Below are 11,215 nucleotides of genomic sequence, written 5' to 3'. Positions count from 1 at the left end.
TAACTGAAATTTCAAAGAGGCAACTCATTAACTGAAATTTTGAACATCGACAACTGGTTAACCAAAAGCCAGAGCGACAAATGATTAACCAAGGAGGCAACTCATTAACTGAATTTCGAACATCGACAACTGGTTAACCAAAAGACACAGGGACAAATGAGTAACCAAAGGGCCAACTCATTAACTGAAATTTCAAAGAGGCAACTCATTAACTGAATTTCGAACATCGACAACTGGTTAACCAAGAGTCAGAGCGACAAATGATTAACCAAGGAGGCAACTCAATAACTGAATTTCGAACATCGACAACTGGTTAACCAAGAGTCAGAGCGACAAATGATTAACCAAGGAGGCAACTCATTAACTGAATTTCGAACATCGACAACTGGATAACCAAAAGACACAGGGACAAATGAGTAACCAAAGGGCCAACTCATTAACTGAAATTTCAAAGAGGCAACTCATTAACTGAAATTTTGAACATCGACAACTGGTTAACCAAAAGCCAGAGCGACAAATGATTAACCAAGGAGGCAACTCATTAACTGAAATTCGAACATCGACAACTGGTTAACCAAAAGCCAGAGCGACAAATGATTAACCAAGGAGGCAACTCATTAACTGAATTTCGAACATCGACAACTGGTTAACCAAAAGACACAGGGACAAATGAGTAACCAAAGGGCCAACTCATTAACTGAAATTTCAAAGAGGCAACTCATTAACTGAAATTTTGAACATCGACAACTGGTTAACCAAAAGCCAGAGCGACAAATGATTAACCAAGGAGGCAACTCAGTAACTGAATTTCGAACATCGACAACTGGATAACCAAAAGACACAGGGACAAATGAGTAACCAAAGGGCCAACTCATTAACTGAAATTTCAAAGAGGCAACTCATTAACTGAAATTTTGAACATCGACAACTGGTTAACCAAAAGCCAGAGCGACAAATGATTAACCAAGGAGGCAACTCATTAACTGAATTTCGAACATCGACAACTGGTTAACCAAAAGACACAGGGACAAATGAGTAACCAAAGGGCCAACTCATTAACTGAAATTTCAAAGAGGCAACTCATTAACTGAATTTCGAACATCGACAACTGGTTAACCAAGAGTCAGAGCGACAAATGATTAACCAAGGAGGCAACTCAATAACTGAATTTCGAACATCGACAACTGGTTAACCAAGAGTCAGAGCGACAAATGATTAACCAAGGAGGCAACTCATTAACTGAATTTCGAACATCGACAACTGGATAACCAAAAGACACAGGGACAAATGAGTAACCAAAGGGCCAACTCATTAACTGAAATTTCAAAGAGGCAACTCATTAACTGAAATTTTGAACATCGACAACTGGTTAACCAAAAGCCAGAGCGACAAATGATTAACCAAGGAGGCAACTCATTAACTGAAATTCGAACATCGACAACTGGTTAACCAAAAGCCAGAGCGACAAATGATTAACCAAGGAGGCAACTCATTAACTGAATTTCGAACATCGACAACTGGTTAACCAAAAGACACAGGGACAAATGAGTAACCAAAGGGCCAACTCATTAACTGAAATTTCAAAGAGGCAACTCATTAACTGAAATTTTGAACATCGACAACTGGTTAACCAAAAGCCAGAGCGACAAATGATTAACCAAGGAGGCAACTCATTAACTGAATTTCGAACATCGACAACTGGGTAACCAAATGTCAGAGCGACAAATGATTAACCAAGGAGGCAACTCATTAACTGAATTTCGAACATCGACAACTGGTTAACCAAAAGACACAGGGACAAATGAGTAACCAAAGGGCCAACTCATTAACTGAAATTTCAAAGAGGCTACTCATTAACTGAAATTTGAACATCGACAACTGGTTAACCAAATGTCAGAGCGACAAATGAGTAACCAAGCAGGCAACTGATTAACTGAAAACTTGTCATTCACATTTGGGACGGAATTCACGATGGGAATGTATTCGGCCCCCTTACCGGGCCTTGGGGTGCTGCTTTCCCGCTTGTGGAACCGAGTTGGGGTCGTCAAATGGCCTGGTGCATTGTTTGAAACACTGGTTAATGAGTTGTCAAGGTCGGAAATCATAGAACATAAGAGCAGCTCATTAACTGAAATTTTGAACATCGACAACTGGTTAACCAAAAGCCAGAGCGACAAATGATTAACCAAGGAGGCAACTCATTAACTGAATTTCGAACATCGACAACTGGTTAACCAAATGTCAGAGCGACAAATGATTAACCAAGGAGGCAACTCAGTAACTGAATTTCGAACATCGACAACTGGTTAACCAAGAGTCAGGGCGACAAATGATTAACCAAGGAGGCAACTCATTAACTGAATTTCGAACATCGACAACTGGGTAACCAAAAGACACAGGGACAAATGAGTAACCAAAGGGCCAACTCATTAACTGAAATTTCAAAGAGGCTACTCATTAACTGAAATTTGAACATCGACAACTGGTTAACCAAATGTCAGAGCGACAAATGAGTAACCAAGCAGGCAACTGATTAACTGAAAACTTGTCATTCACATTAGGGACGGAATTCACGATGGGAATGTATTCGGCCCCCTTACCGGGCCTTGGGGTGCTGCTTTCCCGCTTGTGGAACCGAGTTGGGGTCGTCAAATGGCCTGGTGCATTGTTTGAAACACTGGTTAATGAGTTGTCAAGGTCGGAAATCATAGAACATAAGAGCAGCTCATTAACTGAAATTTTGAACATCGACAACTGGTTAACCAAAAGCCAGAGCGACAAATGATTAACCAAGGAGGCAACTCATTAACTGAATTTCGAACATCGACAACTGGTTAACCAAATGTCAGAGCGACAAATGATTAACCAAGGAGGCAACTCAGTAACTGAATTTCGAACATCGACAACTGGTTAACCAAGAGTCAGGGCGACAAATGATTAACCAAGGAGGCAACTCATTAACTGAATTTCGAACATCGACAACTGGGTAACCAAAAGACACAGGGACAAATGAGTAACCAAAGGGCCAACTCATTAACTGAAATTTCAAAGAGGCTACTCATTAACTGAAATTTGAACATCGACAACTGGTTAACCAAATGTCAGAGCGACAAATGAGTAACCAAGCAGGCAACTGATTAACTGAAAACTTGTCATTCACATTAGGGACGGAATTCACGATGGGAATGTATTCGGCCCCCTTACCGGGCCTTGGGGTGCTGCTTTCCCGCTTGTGGAACCGAGTTGGGGTCGTCAAATGGCCTGGTGCATTGTTTGAAACACTGGTTAATGAGTTGTCAAGGTCGGAAATCATAGAACATAAGAGCAGCTCATTAACTGAAATTTTGAACATCGACAACTGGTTAACCAAAAGCCAGAGCGACAAATGATTAACCAAGGAGGCAACTCATTAACTGAATTTCGAACATCGACAACTGGTTAACCAAATGTCAGAGCGACAAATGATTAACCAAGGAGGCAACTCAGTAACTGAATTTCGAACATCGACAACTGGTTAACCAAGAGTCAGGGCGACAAATGATTAACCAAGGAGGCAACTCATTAACTGAATTTCGAACATCGACAACTGGGTAACCAAAAGACACAGGGACAAATGAGTAACCAAAGGGCCAACTCATTAACTGAAATTTCAAAGAGGCTACTCATTAACTGAAATTTGAACATCGACAACTGGTTAACCAAATGTCAGAGCGACAAATGAGTAACCAAGCAGGCAACTGATTAACTGAAAACTTGTCATTCACATTAGGGACGGAATTCACGATGGGAATGTATTCGGCCCCCTTACCGGGCCTTGGGGTGCTGCTTTCCCGCTTGTGGAACCGAGTTGGGGTCGTCAAATGGCCTGGTGCATTGTTTGAAACACTGGTTAATGAGTTGTCAAGGTCGGAAATCATAGAACATAAGAGCAGCTCATTAACTGAAATTTTGAACATCGACAACTGGTTAACCAAAAGCCAGAGCGACAAATGATTAACCAAGGAGGCAACTCATTAACTGAATTTCGAACATCGACAACTGGGTAACCAAATGTCAGAGCGACAAATGAGTAACCAAGGAGGCAACTCATTAACTGAATTTCGAACATCGACAACTGGTTAACCAAGAGTCAGGGCGACAAATGATTAACCAAGGAGGCAACTCATTAACTGAATTTCGAACATCGACAACTGGGTAACCAAAAGACACAGGGACAAATGAGTAACCAAAGGGCCAACTCATTAACTGAAATTTCAAAGAGGCTACTCATTAACTGAAATTTGAACATCGACAACTGGTTAACCAAATGTCAGAGCGACAAATGAGTAACCAAGCAGGCAACTGATTAACTGAAAACTTGTCATTCACATTAGGGACGGAATTCACGATGGGAATGTATTCGGCCCCCTTACCGGGCCTTGGGGTGCTGCTTTCCCGCTTGTGGAACCGAGTTGGGGTCGTCAAATGGCCTGGTGCATTGTTTGAAACACTGGTTAATGAGTTGTCAAGGTAGGAAATCATAGAACATAAGAGCAGCTCATTAACTGAAATTTTGAACATCGACAACTGGTTAACCAAAAGCCAGAGCGACAAATGATTAACCAAGGAGGCAACTCATTAACTGAATTTCGAACATCGACAACTGGTTAACCAAATGTCAGAGCGACAAATGATTAACCAAGGAGGCAACTCAGTAACTGAATTTCGAACATCGACAACTGGTTAACCAAGAGTCAGGGCGACAAATGATTAACCAAGGAGGCAACTCATTAACTGAATTTCGAACATCGACAACTGGGTAACCAAAAGACACAGGGACAAATGAGTAACCAAAGGGCCAACTCATTAACTGAAATTTCAAAGAGGCTACTCATTAACTGAAATTTGAACATCGACAACTGGTTAACCAAATGTCAGAGCGACAAATGAGTAACCAAGCAGGCAACTGATTAACTGAAAACTTGTCATTCACATTAGGGACGGAATTCACGATGGGAATGTATTCGGCCCCCTTACCGGGCCTTGGGGTGCTGCTTTCCCGCTTGTGGAACCGAGTTGGGGTCGTCAAATGGCCTGGTGCATTGTTTGAAACACTGGTTAATGAGTTGTCAAGGTCGGAAATCATAGAACATAAGAGCAGCTCATTAACTGAAATTTTGAACATCGACAACTGGTTAACCAAAAGCCAGAGCGACAAATGATTAACCAAGGAGGCAACTCATTAACTGAATTTCGAACATCGACAACTGGTTAACCAAATGTCAGAGCGACAAATGATTAACCAAGGAGGCAACTCAGTAACTGAATTTCGAACATCGACAACTGGTTAACCAAGAGTCAGGGCGACAAATGATTAACCAAGGAGGCAACTCATTAACTGAATTTCGAACATCGACAACTGGGTAACCAAAAGACACAGGGACAAATGAGTAACCAAAGGGCCAACTCATTAACTGAAATTTCAAAGAGGCTACTCATTAACTGAAATTTGAACATCGACAACTGGTTAACCAAATGTCAGAGCGACAAATGAGTAACCAAGCAGGCAACTGATTAACTGAAAACTTGTCATTCACATTAGGGACGGAATTCACGATGGGAATGTATTCGGCCCCCTTACCGGGCCTTGGGGTGCTGCTTTCCCGCTTGTGGAACCGAGTTGGGGTCGTCAAATGGCCTGGTGCATTGTTTGAAACACTGGTTAATGAGTTGTCAAGGTCGGAAATCATAGAACATAAGAGCAGCTCATTAACTGAAATTTTGAACATCGACAACTGGTTAACCAAAAGCCAGAGCGACAAATGATTAACCAAGGAGGCAACTCATTAACTGAATTTCGAACATCGACAACTGGGTAACCAAATGTCAGAGCGACAAATGAGTAACCAAGGAGGCAACTCATTAACTGAATTTCGAACATCGACAACTGGTTAACCAAGAGTCAGGGCGACAAATGATTAACCAAGGAGGCAACTCATTAACTGAATTTCGAACATCGACAACTGGGTAACCAAAAGACACAGGGACAAATGAGTAACCAAAGGGCCAACTCATTAACTGAAATTTCAAAGAGGCTACTCATTAACTGAAATTTGAACATCGACAACTGGTTAACCAAATGTCAGAGCGACAAATGAGTAACCAAGCAGGCAACTGATTAACTGAAAACTTGTCATTCACATTAGGGACGGAATTCACGATGGGAATGTATTCGGCCCCCTTACCGGGCCTTGGGGTGCTGCTTTCCCGCTTGTGGAACCGAGTTGGGGTCGTCAAATGGCCTGGTGCATTGTTTGAAACACTGGTTAATGAGTTGTCAAGGTAGGAAATCATAGAACATAAGAGCAGCTCATTAACTGAAATTTTGAACATCGACAACTGGTTAACCAAAAGCCAGAGCGACAAATGAATAACCAAGGAGGCAACTCATTAACTGAATTTCGAACATCGACAACTGGTTAACCAAGAGTCAGGGCGACAAATGATTAACCAAGGAGGCAACTCATTAACTGAATTTCGAACATCGACAACTGGGTAACCAAAAGACACAGGGACAAATGAGTAACCAAAGGGCCAACTCATTAACTGAAATTTCAAAGAGGCAACTCATTAACTGAAATTTTGAACATCGACAACTGGTTAACCAAAAGCCAGAGCGACAAATGATTAACCAAGGAGGCAACTCAGTAACTGAATTTCGAACATCGACAACTGGTTAACCAAATGTCAGAGCGACAAATGATTAACCAAGGAGGCAACTCATTAACTGAATTTCGAACATCGACAACTGGCTAACCAAGAGTCAGAGCGACAAATGATTAACCAAGGAGGCAACTCATTAACTGAATTTCGAACATCGACAACTGGGTAACCAAAAGACACAGGGACAAATGAGTAACCAAAGGGCCAACTCATTAACTGAAATTTCAAAGAGGCTACTCATTAACTGAAATTTGAACATCGACAACTGGGTAACCAAATGTCAGAGCGACAAATGATTAACCAAGCAGGCAACTGATTAACTGAAAACTTGTCATTCACATTTGGGACGGAATTCAGGATGGGAATGTATTCGGCCCCCTTACCGGGCCTTGGGGTGCTGCTTTCCCGCTTGTGGAACCGAGTTGGGGTCGTCAAATGGCCTGGTGCATTGTTTGAAACACTGGTTAATGAGTTGTCAAGGTCGGAAATCATAGAACATAAGAGCAGCTCATTAACTGAAATTTTGAACATCGACAACTGGTTAACCAAAAGCCAGAGCGACAAATGATTAACCAAGGAGGCAACTCAGTAACTGAATTTCGAACATCGACAACTGGTTAACCAAGAGTCAGAGCGACAAATGATTAACCAAGGAGGCAACTCATTAACTGAATTTCGAACATCGACAACTGGGTAACCAAAAGACACAGGGACAAATGAGTAACCAAAGGGCCAACTCATTAACTGAAATTTCAAAGAGGCTACTCATTACCTGAAATTTGAACATCGACAACTGGGTAACCAAATGTCAGAGCGACAAATGATTAACCAAGCAGGCAACTGATTAACTGAAAACTTGTCATTCACATTTGGGACGGAATTCAGGATGGGAATGTATTCGGCCCCCTTACCGGGCCTTGGGGGTGCTGCTTTCCCGCTTGTGGAACCGAGTTGGGGTCGTCAAATGGCCTGGTGCATTGTTTGAAACACTGGTTAATGAGTTGTCAAGGTCGGAAATCATAGAACATAAGAGCAGCTCATTAACTGAAATTTTGAACATCGACAACTGGTTAACCAAAAGCCAGAGCGACAAATGATTAACCAAGGAGGCAACTCATTAACTGAATTTCGAACATCGACAACTGGTTAACCAAAAGACACAGGGACAAATGAGTAACCAAAGGGCCAACTCATTAACTGAAATTTCAAAGAGGCAACTCATTAACTGAAATTTCGAACATCGACAACTGGTTAACCAAAAGCCAGAGCGACAAATGATTAACCAAGGAGGCAACTCATTAACTGAATTTCGAACATCGACAACTGGATAACCAAAAGACACAGGGACAAATGAGTAACCAAAGGGCCAACTCATTAACTGAAATTTCAAAGAGGCAACTCATTAACTGAAATTTTGAACATCGACAACTGGGTAACCAAAAGCCAGAGCGACAAATGATTAACCAAGGAGGCAACTCATTAACTGAATTTCGAACATCGAAAACTGGCTAACCAAATGTCAGAGCGACAAATGATTAACCAAGGAGGCAACTCATTAACTGAATTTCGAACATCGACAACTGGTTAACCAAGAGTCAGAGCGACAAATGATTAACCAAGGAGGCAACTCATTAACTGAATTTCGAACATCGACAACTGGGTAACCAAAAGACACAGGGACAAATGAGTAACCAAAGGGCCAACTCATTAACTGAAATTTCAAAGAGGCTACTCATTAACTGAAATTTGAACATCGACAACTGGTTAACCAAATGTCAGAGCGACAAATGAGTAACCAAGCAGGCAACTGATTAACTGAAAACTTGTCATTCACATTTGGGACGGAATTCACGATGGGAATGTATTCGGCCCCCTTACCGGGCCTTGGGGTGCTGCTTTCCCGCTTGTGGAACCGAGTTGGGGTCGTCAAATGGCCTGGTGCATTGTTTGAAACACTGGTTAATGAGTTGTCAAGGTAGGAAATCATAGAACATAAGAGCAGCTCATTAACTGAAATTTTGAACATCGACAACTGGTTAACCAAGAGTCAGAGCGACAAATGATTAACCAAGGAGGCAACTCATTAACTGAATTTCGAACATCGACAACTGGTTAACCAAAAGACACAGGGACAAATGAGTAACCAAAGGGCCAACTCATTAACTGAAATTTCAAAGAGGCAACTCAGTAACTGTAATTTTGAACATCGACAACTGGTTAACCAAAAGCCAGAGCGACAAATGAGTAACCAAGGAGGCAACTCATTAACTGAATTTCGAACATCGACAACTGGTAAACCAAAAGACACAGGGACAAATGAGTAACCAAAGGGCCAACTCATTAACTGAAATTTCAAAGAGGCAACTCATTAACTGAATTTCGAACATCGACAACTGGTTAACCAAATGTCAGAGCGACAAATGATTAACCAAGCAGGCAACTGATTAACTGAAATTTTAAAATTGACAACTGGATAACCAAAAGTGGGAACTCATGCTTCGGACGGGCTTACATACGGCAGGCTGACGCCCGGCAGAGGCCCGGGCTTCGCCTCCCTTGCGTAATCGACCGTCTCCGAATCGATTAAAGGCGTAAAATCGGAGTTCAGAGCGGGAAAATTTTTTCCCGAAAACGGCCGGAAAAAAAAAAATGTCTCCTTTTCCGCCGAGCAGGGTGGCATTCGAACGGGCACGGGAAGCCGCGTCTAACGGTGTAAAAACGGCTTGGCTCCGACGCGGGAGTGCGGAGATATGGCCGTTCAAAGTTGTACTGGAAGTCCGGAAGGAGAAAAATTTGACTGCCTGTAGCCGAAAAAAGTTCCAGCGGTCGGTCACAAAAGTCAAATCCGTCCCGCTGATTTGACACTTGTCATTTCTGGCAGGGGGGATTGGCGGGGTACCTGGAGAATGGTAGGAGGTGGTTTTTCGAGACTTTGTCTGTTTTCCAGATTACTGTCTAGGGCCTCCAGGTCTGCAGAGACCGACCCGGGCTGCCGTCCAACCGACTTTTAACCCTTTTTGGGTGGAAATTTATTTCCATTTTTAACCAATTTTCGGGTTTTTGGTCGGGCTTAAAAACGGCAGCCTGACGCCCGGCAGAGGCCGGGGCTTCGGCTCCCTTGCGTAAGGGACCGTATACGAAACGATTAAAGCCGAAAAATCCGAGTTCAGAGCGGGAATTTTTTTTCCCGAAATCGGCCGAAAAATAAAAAAATTCTCCTTTTCCGCCGAGCAGGGCGGCATTCGAACGGGCACGGGAAGCCGCGTCTAACGGTGTAAAAACGGCTTGGCTCCGACGCGGGAGTGCGGAGATATGGCCGTTCAAAGTTGTACTGGAAGTCCGGAAGGAGAAAAATTTGACTGCCTGTAGCCGAAAAAAGTTCCAGCGGTCGGTCACAAAAGTCAAATCCGTCCCGCTGATTTGACACTTGTCATTTCTGGCAGGGGGGATTGGCGGGGTACCTGGAGAATGGTAGGAGGTGGTTTCTCGAGACTTTGTCTGTTTTCCAGATTACTGTCTAGGGCCTCCAGGTCTGCAGAGACCGACCAGGGCTGCCGTCCAACCGACTTTTAACCCTTTTTGGGTGGAAATTTATTTCCATTTTTAACCAATTTTCGGGTTTTTGGTCGGGCTTAAAAAACGGCAGCCTGACGCCTGGCAGAGGCCGGGGCTTCGGCTCCCCTTGCGTAAGGGACCGTATTCGACCCGATTAAGCCCCGAAAATGGATCCAAATGTCGGCCGACCAAGTAAGCTTGCTGGGGAGAGAGACTAAGTGCCGGGCTGGGCACCTCATTAACCAGTGAAAAGTTTTGGCTGCTGGAGAGACTAAGTCCCAGCCTGGGCACATCATTAACCATAAATGAAAAAGGCGAGGCCGAGTCTGGTGCATGGCTAACTGATTAACCAAATTGGCAAGGCCCGGGCTGAAAGTGAATGAGCGACCCGTGGCCAGGGGGCTGGAATGCGGGAGAGAATCCAACCCCCAAAATATGGAAGTCCGATGAGAAAATATTCGGCCGCCTTTTGCGGGCCTCGGGTGTTGCTTCCCGGCCTGGGAAAGTGAGTTGCTCCCGCCGAATTGACATGTGCATTTAACGATTTCGAGACATGATTAACCAAAACGCGGAAGTCCGATGAGAAAATATTAGGGCCCTTCAAGCGGGCCTCCGGTGATGCTTTCCGGCTTGGGAAAGTGAATTGCTCCCGCCGAATTGACATGTGCATTTAACGATTTCGAGACATGATTAACCAAAACGCGGAAGTCCGATGAGAAAATATTCGGCCGCCTTTTGCGGGCCTCGGGTGTTGCTTCCCGGCCTGGGAAAGTGATTTGCTACCGCCAAATTGACATGTGTCATTTCTGGCAAGTGTCTCAGGACATAGTTAATGAGTTGCAGTTTGGGAAATCATTAACCTCGTCGGAAGTCCCGATGAAGAAAAAAAAAAGTGCCATTTGCGGGGATTTGGGTGCTCCTGGTCGGATAGAGGTGGCCGTTTGACCCGCTGATTTGA

The sequence above is a fragment of the Somniosus microcephalus genome, unplaced genomic scaffold (genome assembly GCF_052327205.1).
Source record: "Somniosus microcephalus isolate GS21.2 unplaced genomic scaffold, FLI_Smic_1.0 scaffold169, whole genome shotgun sequence".
Lineage (NCBI taxonomy): Eukaryota > Metazoa > Chordata > Chondrichthyes > Squaliformes > Somniosidae > Somniosus > Somniosus microcephalus.
Note: the sequence above shows the minus strand (reverse complement) of the source record.